Source organism: Priapulus caudatus, unplaced genomic scaffold (genome assembly GCF_000485595.1).
Source record: "Priapulus caudatus unplaced genomic scaffold, Priapulus_caudatus-5.0.1 Scaffold178, whole genome shotgun sequence".
NCBI classification, from domain to species: domain Eukaryota; kingdom Metazoa; phylum Priapulida; class Priapulimorpha; order Priapulimorphida; family Priapulidae; genus Priapulus; species Priapulus caudatus.
The window spans coordinates 168700-182470 of record NW_014577239.1 but is presented as its reverse complement, the minus strand read 5'-3'; the positions used below and the strand labels follow the sequence as shown (position 1 = coordinate 182470).

Below are 13771 nucleotides of genomic sequence, written 5' to 3'. Positions count from 1 at the left end.
AGAGAGAGCGAGAGAGAGAGAGAGCGAGAGAGAGAGAGAGAGTAGAGAGAGAGAGAGAGAGAGAGAGAGTAGAGAGAGAGAGAGAGGGAGGGAGCAGCTCGAGGCAGTTGCGAACTATTGTGGCATCCTCGCCTAAGCCTGGCGTCGGGCGCGCGCGCAGTAAGACTTTAATGACGAAATCTGCATGCCATCCGCCGCGCGTCTTTATTTCGCTACATCGCGCAAGCGGCGGGGAGTTAATGGCGAGCCCGTCGGCTGAAAGCCACAGCATCAACATGCGCTCATGCCGGCCCGTTTTATGAACCGACGGCTTTATGAAAACACTTTGCAAACCTCTGAATTCGTTTAGCTTCGCACAAGAGAGGCAAAGAGGGTTTTCGGTTTATGTCCTGCAGGGTGCATTGCATGCGAAGCAACATCGTCGGCCCGCATCGTGAAAACCGAGCTTTTATGCGCGCCTCGCAGCGGCCGCGTCTTAATGCGCTCGCGAATATAGCGCTGGCAAGACTTGCGCCTCTGGTCTGACTTTGTGAGCAGCAGAGAAGCACGATGAAAATAATGGTTTCACACGTGCGGGAGAGGCTAAAAGCCCTCCGCTCAAAACTGAACCATTACGTACAGTTACGTACATTTACAGTTGCGTCGACCACTGATCGGGCTGGAGCGTTGCGAACCTTGTAACTACTATATATATATATATATATATATATATCGTCGCTCCTTCTATACGCGCGGGCTTGTGATCGAGGTGTAGCGGGCACGTCCCATGACGTCGATTTATTCGGGGAGGGATCGTCGGCGAGCGACGGCAGGCGCGGCTGTGTCTCCGCGCGCGCGCACACGCGTCTTGTTGCAATTATGACCCGCCTGGCAGCGAATTACGGAGCGAGGCGGTCGTCTCTCGGCAGCACAAAAGCGATTATTCTCGACAGAATCTGGCCGGACAATAATCGCATTACGTTTAAGATATACGACGGCTCCGTGTCGGGTCGTCCGTGCGCTTTGTGGGCCTGCGCACCCACCAGCGCCGACCGAGGTGGCTTCATTGACGAGGTTATAGCGGTGCATTCTCTCGCTAGCACGGACGCGCCGTTTTCTCGGCAGAGTTTCCTTTGCGAGCGCGCGCGCCGCGGGGCCGCCATTGTTGGCGACGGGCTTTGAAGCGGCAGCTAAGTGCGCAATCAGTATTCCTCGTCGGACGCACGCGCGTCTGCGAAACCTATCCATTCCACGCCTTAAATTGTCTAAACCAGGCAGCATCGCGCCGCGCGCGCGCGCGTTTTTGTGAGACTAACTGTCTGCACGGCTCACTGCTTTCATCTCATTTCTGCCAATTTGCAACAAATGGGCTCTCGACGGAGCGCGTGGCGCTCCGAGCAGACGCGGCGACCGTTAATGCGTCGGGCTTCACTCAATGGCGAGGCGAGAGCAGACTGGCAAGCATCGTCGGCGCGCGCATGCACCCAGCCGCAGCCACACAGCTAGCAGTGCTCAGCAAGCCACGCAGCCAGCCAACACCGCGGCGATCGTACGTAATCGCATTTAAGCACTGCGCGCCATTTTCCACTTCGGATATGGAATACTAAGAAGGTGCAAAGTGAAGTGCTTGCGGTGACTAATTTAGACGAAGCCCCATCGTCCACTTCGCCGTCCATTCAGCGCGCCGATTCTGTCGTAATTTGCCGGAATGAAAACTGAAAGGAAGACGCCGTACGATCGGCATTTCTACTCACGCGCTAATATGAATCTAATAGGCTCACCCCGCCGGCCATAGCTGCCGGCTCGCTGTCCCCCTATCTCTCTAGATCTCGCTCTCTCCCCTTCTCTCTCTCTCTCTCTCTCTCTCTCTCTCTCTCTCTCTCTCTCTCTCTCTCTCTCTCTCCCCTCTCTCTATCCGTGTGCGTGTCTTTCTCTCTCTCTCGTTCTCTCTCGCGCTCTCTCGCGCTCTCTCTCTCTCTCCCTTTCTCTCTCTCTCTCTCGCTCTCCCTCTCTCTCTCGCTCTCCCTCTCTCTCTCGCTCTCTCGCTTTCTCCCTCTCTCTGCTGTCGCCGTCTCTGTCTCTCTCCGTGTGTGTATCGTTCTCTCTCTGTACGTATCTCTCCCCCTGTCTCTATCTCTCTCTCTATCTCTCTCTCTCTCTCTCTCTATCTCTCTCCCTCTATCTCTCTCTCTATCTCTCTCTCTCTCTCTCTCTCTCTCTCTCTCTCTCTCTCACTACTTCATTGCTCTCTCCTCTCCGCACACGCGTGCCACTGTGATAGCGAGCAGCGGGACACCTGCCCGAACACTTCGACTGTCCACGCTGGGTGTGTAGACTTGGAGCTCGCCTGACGTTGCCATGCCCGCGCCTACACCCACGGTACATGGCTCTAAAAACCACACAGCAGGCAGCCCCTGTGTGCTAAGAGTTTTAGCGGTTTAAGTCTAGTTGTACTCCGGCAGAATTTATGGTCAAGATGTCTGCCTGGTGATGTACGCTGTCGATCGGTGGGTGGGTCGGTCCCTTCCAAATCGCGCCATAAATTACAAGTGGATTAGAAGAGAATCATGGTCATGATACTGTAAAATCTTCGAGACAAATACCGATGCACTCACAGAGTGCAACACAGCATAAGACTATAATGTAATTTTACAGCATGGACCACCGTTTTTTTCGAAGTTTATGATTTTTTTAGATTTATCCATCTGACTGATTCCAAGAGATAGAACATTCGACATTTTGAGATTTTGAATATAAAGTCTCGGTCAATGTCGAAATCACGAACGACAGACCATTTTCTCAGTTCATAGTCGTACAATTTTAATTAACTACTATTATCACCGGCATGAAATTTAGGGCAGATTATGTATGAAGACATACGCTGATAGAGTGTGACAATGTTGCAAAAAGCCCGTTAATCGACAATTAGTTGTTAATGTTGTTTAAGTGTCACTTGCATGACACATGCAGGCGCAACCATGCACATGCTAAGCTCATGTATATGGATGCGCTGACACATCAGTCCAGTAATTAATACTCGTATCTTTACGAATAATTATAGCTTAATCCTCGCAGAATACGAATTAGTGCATTGGACGTGTCTTTATGTGGCCGTGCTTTAGTGGGTTATATGTTTATATATATATATATTACATATTATATTATATTATATATATATATATTAGGTGAATTGCATTTTATTTACTAGGAATTTAGGACATTAGTTAAATGATAAGTAGTCTCTAATATATTACAAATAATTAAAACGATTTATAATATATATATCTCTCTCTCTCTCTCTCCCTGTCTCTCTCCCTCTCTCGCTCTCTCTCTCTCCCTCTCTCTCTATCTATCTATCTATCTATCTATCTATCTATCTATCTATCTATCTATCTATCTATCTATCTATCTATCTATCTATCTATCTATCTATCTATCTATCTATCTATCTATCTATCTATCTATCTATCTATCTATCTATCTTACTTCTATCTATCTAATCTATCTATCTATCTATCTATCTATCTATCTATCTATCAATGCATCTCTCTCACCATCTCTCTCTCTCTCTCTCTCTCTCTCTCTCTCTCTCTCTCTCTCTCTCTCTCTCTCTCTTCTCCTCTCTCTTCCTCACTCACGGCGTGCGTGCGTGCGCGCGTGTGTGTAAGTGAATATACCGTGAACTGTGATCACGAAAATTGAAATTATATTCTGAATAAAATATACATTACGTTGCGTTCAATTTGTTTTTTATAATATATATATATATATATATATATACATCTATATGTCCTAAAATTTATTCAATTCGAACACATTGAGCAAATGATAAATAAATATACGCATACACGGGAATAATTTTCGTTGTTTCATTAGTGTCGAATAACCATAAAGAGCTTATACTATAATACTATATTTTTCCGCACTCCCGTGCTTATAGTACAGTGACCAACGTAACGTGTTAGGCACAAGCACGTCCCCACTCACACAGCGCACTTGGTACGCAAGCCATGTCTATTCTCTCGCTAGCTCATGTATTAACATGCATGCAAACGTTACAATCTCAAACAACCACCGATTTCGTGCCAAGTTCACGCGCAAAACGAAGTCACTTCTACAACAATGGGGCGAGTGTTGTCAACGGCACGTCGTGACGTATTGCCTGTCACCGAACCAGTCAACGTGATCATGACACTGTCCTATTGTAAGATGCAATAAAAACCCGCCGTTTCCTGTTGCCAACGACGCTTTCACAGCCCGACTCAGCACGATTGACACACATGACAGAAAGACAGACAAACGAGTAGTAGCCCATCATGACTTACTACTGTTATATTACTACTGACTGATTAGTACTGGCAGCTCACACAGGAGCCGAGGACGAATGGTGCAGCAGTAGCAGCGTCCGGGTATGCCGACATTACCGCAAGATTGCCAGGTTTGAGTACGATTCGAGCTTGATCGTACAATAAATAGATGTGCTGAATGAACATAGAAGGCGCGGATGACACGAGAAGAAATTCTATGTTATTGCGTTAAAAACGTTTACGATATTAATACCGTAAGGTCTATCACCTACGTTAAAACACCCAGGAGTAGTTCCTATTGTGACCCACGAGTGGCGCCCCGGTCGCACGTTTAAATAGACTGACAACAGTTAACATTTATCGTAAAAATTTAATATTAATCATATAATTCAATTTAATTACGGAGCCTGGTTGTACTAATAGCAGAAACCTTAGTTACTGTACATCTGCGAGCCGATGTGAAGAATGCAACCCAACGCGTGAAATCTCCGCTTTGCAGGCTATCGGAGCCACTGTCTGCCACCGTAAACTGCTCGCACAAACACTAATCCAGTAAGCGAATACATGGGCACACCAAGCGGACAGGCCACACGACAGAGACACACGCAGACACTTCCTTATCTTTACGTCTGTATGTTTGGTGAAGCGAGATACAGGCTTAATCCCATGTTTGTGATGCAGACAGTGCTAGGCTAAAAGGATTAGCCACACGATCCCAGGTAAAGCCATTGTGGCCCGTTATAATCCCACTGTTGTCGTCTCTTATCCCATTATTGCCCGCTAAGGTTCAATTAATTCCAGGCGCATGATTGTCCCAGTTAGGAAACATATTTACATGAGAATCGGCGACGGCATACTAGTGACGCCTTAACCAATGTGACGCGTCAGCAACGCTAAGGGTTTGGCTGGCCGCAAACATGCACACGCATATACGGCTTTAAAAAATAAATGTAAAAATTATTAAATACGCGAAAGCAATAAATGAGATTTAATTATTAAAATGCCTTTTTAATTAAATAATATGCAATAAATTTATCACATACACAAACAATAACAATAATGATAAACCAAACAAAAATAAACCTAGACATCTGCTAATTGTGTTGTCTGGTCTAACGCTTTCCGAAGATGATATATAAAGGGCCGAAGTAGAATAAACGTTAGAATTGACGTTCGCAACACATATAATAGAATATCTCAATTCCACAGACAAGTAGTCAGCGACTGTTATTTCAATTAGAGCAACGCGTGGCCGCACTTCACCTGTGCTCCCCAATTCAAAAGTATCAGTACCAAGAGTGGTAATCAGGTACCAGTTGGTCACGAGCACTGTCCTGTCGAAGGCAAACGGTCAAGTACTGGCGGGAACAAAGGTGGCCGTGCACGTATTGTCCGCGCGTCCGTCCGCGGCTGCAGATTTGTCCGCTAATGACCGACAGGAAGGCTACAATCGCTGACGAGCATGTCCCAGCAATTAGACATGATCCGCGCGACAAGTGTTGTCGCTTTATCTCGCGCTGCGTGTCCGCGCGACCCAACCCCACAGTCTCGTGCATGATCGCGCGGTCATCACAGAGTCCAGCCACCGCTGACCCTCTAATCCACGCCTTTAATCCGGGGCGCCGATGAAAGGTAACGCATGCTCGACATTATAGTCTTATATCGCTGACGCTGTCCCACTCCAGCGCACAAACTGCCATAGCGCGACTCGCAAACAGTATAAACATGATTGGCTAATGTTTGCCGATGACCCTTTCGAACGAATACGGATACAGAGCAGTTAGCCTGGCCGATCAATCAGTGAAGACAATGGTGGCAAGAGAATTACCTGGTGGCGACTTGGAAAACAATTAGGAAAGCTTACGTAAGTAATAGTGCCACAATATGAGGGAGTCGACTGCATCAGTGTAGACAGTTCCTGTAAGGGTTGCGGGCCGCACGCCGATTTAAGATCTGTGGGAACATACCGTTAAACAAATGAAACTCTCCGCCAAATACTATATCAACAGAATTAACAGATGTACTCGAGAAAGACATAATGAACCAGAACGCAGAAAAACAACTGCTATTACAGTTGGTTGTCTGTTTGCAATGTACATCTGCGTTGCTAATCATATATCTGTAGTGCGATACAGGCAGATACGCAATAGCGCTCCTGAATGTTCATAGAAGTACAGGGTAGTGACATAAGCTGCGTGATTCACGCACGAGAACAACTCTCCCCAGTTCTTCCCAGCGACTACCACGCTTCCCCGCAGCTAGCTAATTAAACGCCACTCGAGATCGTATAATACCTGCTCACACTTCCGCCAATCATTAATCATTTCGTCACAGCTTTTCTAACAAGTCGGGCAAAAACCGTTATTACAGTGAAGGTCGCCGGCATACACGGTGAAGGTGCGCGCACGCACGCACGCACGCTGGCGACACGTGATGACGGTGATCGACAGGCAGACGATGACAGGAACATTTATCACCGCGTCAAGATGCCGCCACCGCTGCAGCATCGTAAACATCCCCCCTATGACAATCGCCCCCCCCCCTACACTGCGCGGGGACACGAACAACATGTACTGCGCATCATAACTGTGACTTTGGTACGACCTTTATTGCGCGTTCGTAATGTCTAAGGCGGCATATTATATAATATGCCGCCTTCGACATACCCAATATGTATGTATATATATATTAGTGTTGTCAATCGGTTGTAATTTCGTAATCGATCATCGGTTGGACCCAAGTAACCGATGATCGGTTACAATCGGTTACTCGGGGTGTTGAATGCCTGCGTGTGCGTAACGTCGTGTGCATGTACGTGTGTGCATGTATGTGCTTGTTTAGCCCTGTTTACTGTTTGTTTTGCACTGTTTACTACTGTGTGTATAATACATGTATGTTAATAAAGGATAACTTGTATAGTAGCGATGATATCTCTGATTCTCATCACTTTTCCAAGTTTTTTTTTGATGAAATCGATTATGGATTTTGATAACCAAGCGCTTGGTTTGAGCCACTGTTCAACCGATGATCGAGTATAATCGATGATCGTGACATCACTAATATATATATCCGTACATCATGCTACACCAGCACGACAACAGCGCCCGTGATGCACCCATCTGAGTATTCACGCGATAGCGGAGTACTTGTATCTCGTCTCACGGTGCGCCCACCGAGCAATCACAGGAGGACGCGCCGCTCTCACAACACGGTCACTGCCTCGCTCACTGATTGATTGCATCACACTTCATTCAACACAGCGCCTCAGTGCAGCTGATGCTCGCACGCTCCTGACCGGAAGCTGACCGCACGTGCTCCTGACCGGAAGCTGACCGCACGTGCTCCTGACCGGAAGCTGACCGTACGTGCTCCTGACCGGAAGCTGACCGCACGTGCTCCTGACCGGAAGATGACCGCACGTGCTCCCAACCAGAAGATGACCCCCGCACGCGTGATTTTGTTTCCTAGGATACTCAAGAACATAGGGCTCTAGTAAGTGCTGCCATTGGTTGATACAAATCACGTGCCTCAAACTCATCTTTTATGGTGCATTGTGACCCTAACCCTAACCCTATTAAAAAATTTGTTGTAAAAATGAATTGTTGTAAATAAATCATGTAAATATTTGCGTTAATTGGAAAAAAATAGTTAAATGGATAAAGATAGAAAAATACAGAAAACAGGAAAATAATTAAAAAACAGATGGGATTCGATCCAACGACCTTTCAGCCGTGACTTAGGTGCTCTACGCGTTCGGCTATTCACCATTATCGAAATTATAGATTATGGATGTGCCATGAATATTACGACATTGTGACGTCATTGAGCGACGAAACAATCTCAACCAATGGCAGCGCTCACTAGAGCCCTATGTTCTTGATTATCCTAGGGGAAAAAATCACGCCCCCCGCACGCGCGCTCCTGACCGGAAGCTGACCGCTGCTAGCACCTGCTGCCATAAGTTTTGTTTCGAAGGATTTGATCTTTTGCTACGTCAGCTACAGTCTACGGGGGAGGGGTTGTTATGGTGGATGGGGAGGCGGGGACAGTCTAAGGAGAAGGGGTTGTTATGGTGGATGGGGAGGCGGGGACAGTCTAAGGAGAAGGGGTCGTTAGGGTGGATGGGAAGGCGGGGACAGTCTAAGGAGAAGGGGTCGTTAGGGTGGATGGGGAGGCGGGGACAGTCTACGGAAGAGGGGTCGTTAGGGTGGATGGGAAGGCGGGGACAGTCTACGGAGGAGGGGTCGTTAGGGTAGATGGGGAGGCGGGGACAGTCTACGGAAGGGTCGTTAGGGTGGATGGGGAGGCGGGGACAGTGTCACACGACACGCCTCACGCCGGCCAACTTCGGCTCTGCAGCAGCAGCAGCAGCAGCAGCAGGAGCGTGCGTAACAGCTGCGCACGAGGGACGGTCGCAAAGATGTGAACTAGAACGCGGGGGCTTAAAATGAAGACGAGCAATGAGATGTAAACGCGCTACTCGGACGGACGGCCAAGAGTCGAAAACTAGACAGCACTGCTGGAATCTCCTCTAGCTAATTAGAGCATCCGATCACAAGCAGCCGCGCCGTAAACGCTTATCTTGCATGCCCCCGACTCTCGTCAACCCCCACGAAACACGAGCGCTGACGATACAGACATGGTAGGGCGCCGCGGCGATGTGAACGCTTTACAATCTCCGCTGACGCCGCAAACTCTCGCGCGCTCGATCAATGCGCCACGGGCTCGGACGGGGCGGCCCCCTGGTGAGTAAATTGGCATATCGCGGAGCAGCGGGAACGGGACGCACCAGTTGGTCGGCAACGCGCGCACAATGCACGCCATTCATGCGCGGCAAAAACGCAGCGCGGGCTCTCTAAATGCGCGCACGCACATCGGGCCGCCTCTTACACTAACTAATTAGAGACACGGCGACGAGAGAAACATCAACACGCACGCTGGCAAAACACGCCGAGTTGTGGTCTCCCGAACGAACCTGGTCGTTCGTTAAACCTGGCTAAACGATGCCGCAAGTAGTTGGAAGATGCCGCCACTATTTCGGCGCCTCGTTTTCAATCGTATACCGCGCCATGAGCTCGCATACCGTCAGTGGATACCAGCGCGCGCGCCGCTAGCGATTATACTGTTATTGCTCCCCTCCCCCCAGCGAGCATAGTCTACTAGACAAGAGCACCGTTCTCTGCGTCCGTGATTTCATTCTTTTTATATTTAAATATCGGCCAGATACAAACGCGCCTCATTTCCCTCCTACCATCTCATTTGCATTTTCGCGATGCGCCATTGATACCGAAACGGAGAACAGTTTGTTATTAGAACTCAAACTTGAAGAATTGATCGATTTTAAGAACACAGAGAGAGAGAGAGAGAGAGAGAGAGAGAGAGAGAGAGAGAGAGAGAGAGAGAGAGAGAGATAGAGATAAAAGAAAGAGAGTGAGGCAGAGCGTGTAGGAGATAGATAGATAGATAGATAGGGAGAGACAAAGAGATACAGGGAAAGGAAGATGGGGAGAGAGAAAGCAGAGAGGAGGGAGAGAGAGAGAGAGATTGACAGACAGACAGACAGAAAAAGAAGGGGGAAAGAGAGAAACGAAATACGGGAGAGTGGGACATACATGGATAAATGGATGGATAGATAAATAGATATACAGATAGACAGAGAGACAGACATAGATAGATAGATAGATAGACAGATATATAGATACAAAAAAGAGAGAGAAAGAGACAAAGGGAGAGACAGATAGATAGAGAGATAAGAGGGGAAGCGAGAGAGAGAGAGACAAAGGGAGAGACAGGTAGATAGAGAGATAAGAGGGGAAGAGAGAGAGAGAGAGAGAGAGAGAGAGAGACCGAAAGTGAGAGAGAGCGGGTGAGAGGAGAAAAACAAAAATCGCGCGCGAGAGAGTAGTAGTGAAATCTTCACAAGACTTCCTCGGCTCCACATAACGCGGAGCCGCACGCGAAAACAGAGAGACAGCTGTCGAAATCCACCTCGGAGGATGCTGGCCAGCAGCAAAACGTGAGCACACCGCAGCGTTCGTAAAGAGCTAATTTCTCGCGGACAAATTAGCATTTCAGATGACCAAATGTGGCATAAAATTGGCGCGGTGGCCATCTGGCTGTGGCCGGCACGCGTCGGCGCACCAGCAAAGACCCGCTAACAGGCGCCCCGGTCGCCACGTCGCAGGACGCCACTCTGCGCCCGACAATTATGCCACAATGTGGCGCGAGACGCACAGCGGGGAAACGTACACCATTACTGACTCCGTGCAAGAGCGCACTCGAGCATTCCTGGAGGGGATTGGTGGATGGGTGAGGCGAAGGAAAGAGGGAGTGGGAAAGAGAGAGAGAGAGAGAGAGAGAGGGGAAGAAAGAGAGAGAGGGAAGAGAGAGAGAGAGAGAGAGAGAGAGAGAAGGAAGAAAACAAGAAAAAAAGAAATAGAGAGAGAGACGTGGGAAGCCGATGACGTATGCTCGGGTCACTACTCTATCACTCTATCACTACTCTATCACTAACTATACGGTCGCTGTTTCACTCGCGCCTTCTTTAACAACTGACATACTATAGTATGTGGTATACACTAGTAACTGCTCGCATAATAAGCTACCTCTTCTGTCCACGTACTGATCATAATCGGCACATCAGGGGACAGCATGGCGACGTCCTGCACCCCCGCGAAACAGAAATGGCACGTGCTAGTTGCCGCTAACAAGAAATTAGCGCATGCATGGTTAATTGCGGGTAGCACTTCTATTGGACAAGTGAGCGAATAACGCAGCGTTAAAATTGTTATCATTACGTAATCCCCTGTGTAAACACAAAGGGACGGAACACTCCCCCGAGAGGCATATATTATCTATTACTGGAGATTAGTTCGGGAAAACTTTTCGCTTGACGTCGAGGAATTGTCATTTAGCTCACCTTCGCACAAATTCGCAAACAATATTCTAATCACCTGTAATGAGACACATTGTCAACGGAATTTCGCAGCGCGGGCAGAACCAGCGGCTCTAAAGGTGAAATGCCTGCTAATATATTAAGCACAAAGAGGAGCCATGCTCAAGTCGCAAACAAGGTCTCCCGCGTCCAACTGACAGCGCGTTATGTACGTTACCAACATCGCAACCGCCCGCGCCATACACATGTGCACACACACGCACACACACACAAACACACAAACACACACACACACACACGCACACACACGCACACACGCACGTACACACGTACACACGCACGCACACGCACGCACACGTACGTACACGCACGCATACGTACGTACGTACACACACACACGCACACACACACACACACACACACACACACACACACACACACCAGCAACGCACGCACCGACGCCAACGCACTTACGCACCACGCACGCACGCACGCACCACACACACACACACATATATACGTGTGCGTGTGCGTGCGTCCGTGCGGCGTGTGGTGTGTGTGTGTGTGTGTGTGTGTGTGTGTGTGTGTGTGTGTGTGTGTGTGTGTACATATAGCCGGTTGGTGCATGAAACGAGGGTTGGTGTTCTTCCTTGGTGGCGCAGGTACAGGAGCGGTGCGCGGGAGTTGTAAGGTAGGGTCTCTACATGAGACTACTGTGAACAATACGCGTACGAACAACCCCTCTTGCCAACACGATCACATCATCGCCTGTCGAGCCTCTAAACAAACAACAACGCGCATCATTAAGACGCATGCTTTACTTTACTACTGAACGCGAGCCGTAATTAGTATACGGGATAGAGATGGGACAACGACGATGACGATGATGATGACGATGATGATGACGATGAGACAATCGTCGTACTCGTACGGTCAGCGGCCCTCGTGCTCCGTGACGGAGCATGTCTTCATAGACAATGCGCGCGGCGGCCGAGCGTTTGGCAAACATTGCCAAGACGCATCACCGCCGGGTCGCTGTCACAGGACAGGTTAATTGCAATCGCGAAGGCGGCTACTCCACTCAGCAACACCCGCGGGGAGGGAAGGGGAGGGAAGGGAAGGGGAGGGGGAAAGGCGAGGGCACACGTCCTCCTTTCAACCTTCCTGCCTGCATCGCGCTACCACGGCGCGGCGAAAACAATTTACGCACCGATCGAACTACATAACGAAAAATGACGTAGCGATTCCACGCAGCCAGACGAACATTCGTGCAGTCGCCTCCGAGTTGACGTATCCAGCGCACACTGTTGGCGGCAATAAATCTTCACGGCCAATACGAGCCTCTAAGCAGCTGTCACGTGTAATGCTATGCACTGCTGACGGGAGCTGCTATACACTTCAACAGTCAATAAAGGTAAACACAGGCTCGTAAAGTGGCGGCGCTGGCAGCGCTGCGAAAAATGAAACCAAGCTTCATTTGGGAAATGATAAATTAACTCGATGCATTCCACGCAGTGGTGTGATCGATCATTCTTCATTGCATATTGTGTAGGTGTAGGTGGCGGTGGTGCGTATGCACGCGTGCGTGTGTGCGTCCGTGCGTGTACTTACGTATTTGCATATGGGTACATGCTTCATTAGGTATGCGTGTGTGCGTGCGCGTATGTGGGTGTGTACAGCTGTGTGGATGCTTTCATCTCCGCGTGTACGTTTATGTAGTGGGCGCGCGTGCGTGCATGTCTGCGCGCGTGATCGTGCGTTCGTTTGTGGTGTCATTCGTGTACGCAACACTAGCGAATAGTATATAATAGTATAGCGAATACGATGTAGTATAGGTTCCGCGCTTATGGGTAGACACGATTACGAAAAATACTCAAATCATAAATCGAAAATAAAATATGGCCCAGGAACCACAGTAGGAACATCCCCCCCCCCGAGGAACACAGTACCACGATTCCACCGGAATAACGCTGCGTGTGGGTGCTGTGGTCAGCGGGAAGGTAGCAGCAGCGGCGACGGTGACGTCAGCGGCAGCAGCATTGACAGTGACGTCAGCGGCAGCAGCAGCGACAGTGACGTCAGCGGCAGCAGCGGCGACAGTGACATCAGCGGCAGCAGCAGCGACAGTGACGTCAGCGGCAGCAGCAGCAGCGACAGTGACGTCAGCGGCAGCAGCAGCAGCGACAGTGACGTCAGCGGCAGCAGCATTACACCTGCTGGGCCGACGTCAAGCCCAAAATATGTCCGTCCGTCAATCTCATGACAATGACAAAAATGAGATAATGATGTTATAATGTAGACGCTAGAGGAGCGCAGGAATGCAGAGCGGATGAATTGATTGGTCGTCGTCATTGGCGTCAGGAGATTTGCTTACCTATGTAATGGCGTCGTTACCAACAAAAGTCTAGCAGTTAAGAACGAGGGTATGGGAACAATACGTAACGATGGCTCCCACGCATCAGTTAATCGCATAAATGTCTTGATGTTCGTGTTTGGATGTTATTATTATTGTTGTTATTATTATTATTATTATTATTATTATTATTATTATTATTATTATTATTATTATTATTATTTCCAAAGTGGATCA

The 13771-nt window shown here is 48.7% G+C and overlaps 1 protein-coding gene across 1 annotated transcript in view; it reads right to left on the bottom strand.

Annotated features, from left to right (window-relative positions):
- LOC106806761 (probable ATP-dependent RNA helicase DDX31) overlaps positions 1–13771 on the bottom strand; it is a 139054-nt gene that overhangs the window by 39127 nt on the left and 86156 nt on the right. The window lies entirely within an intron of this gene.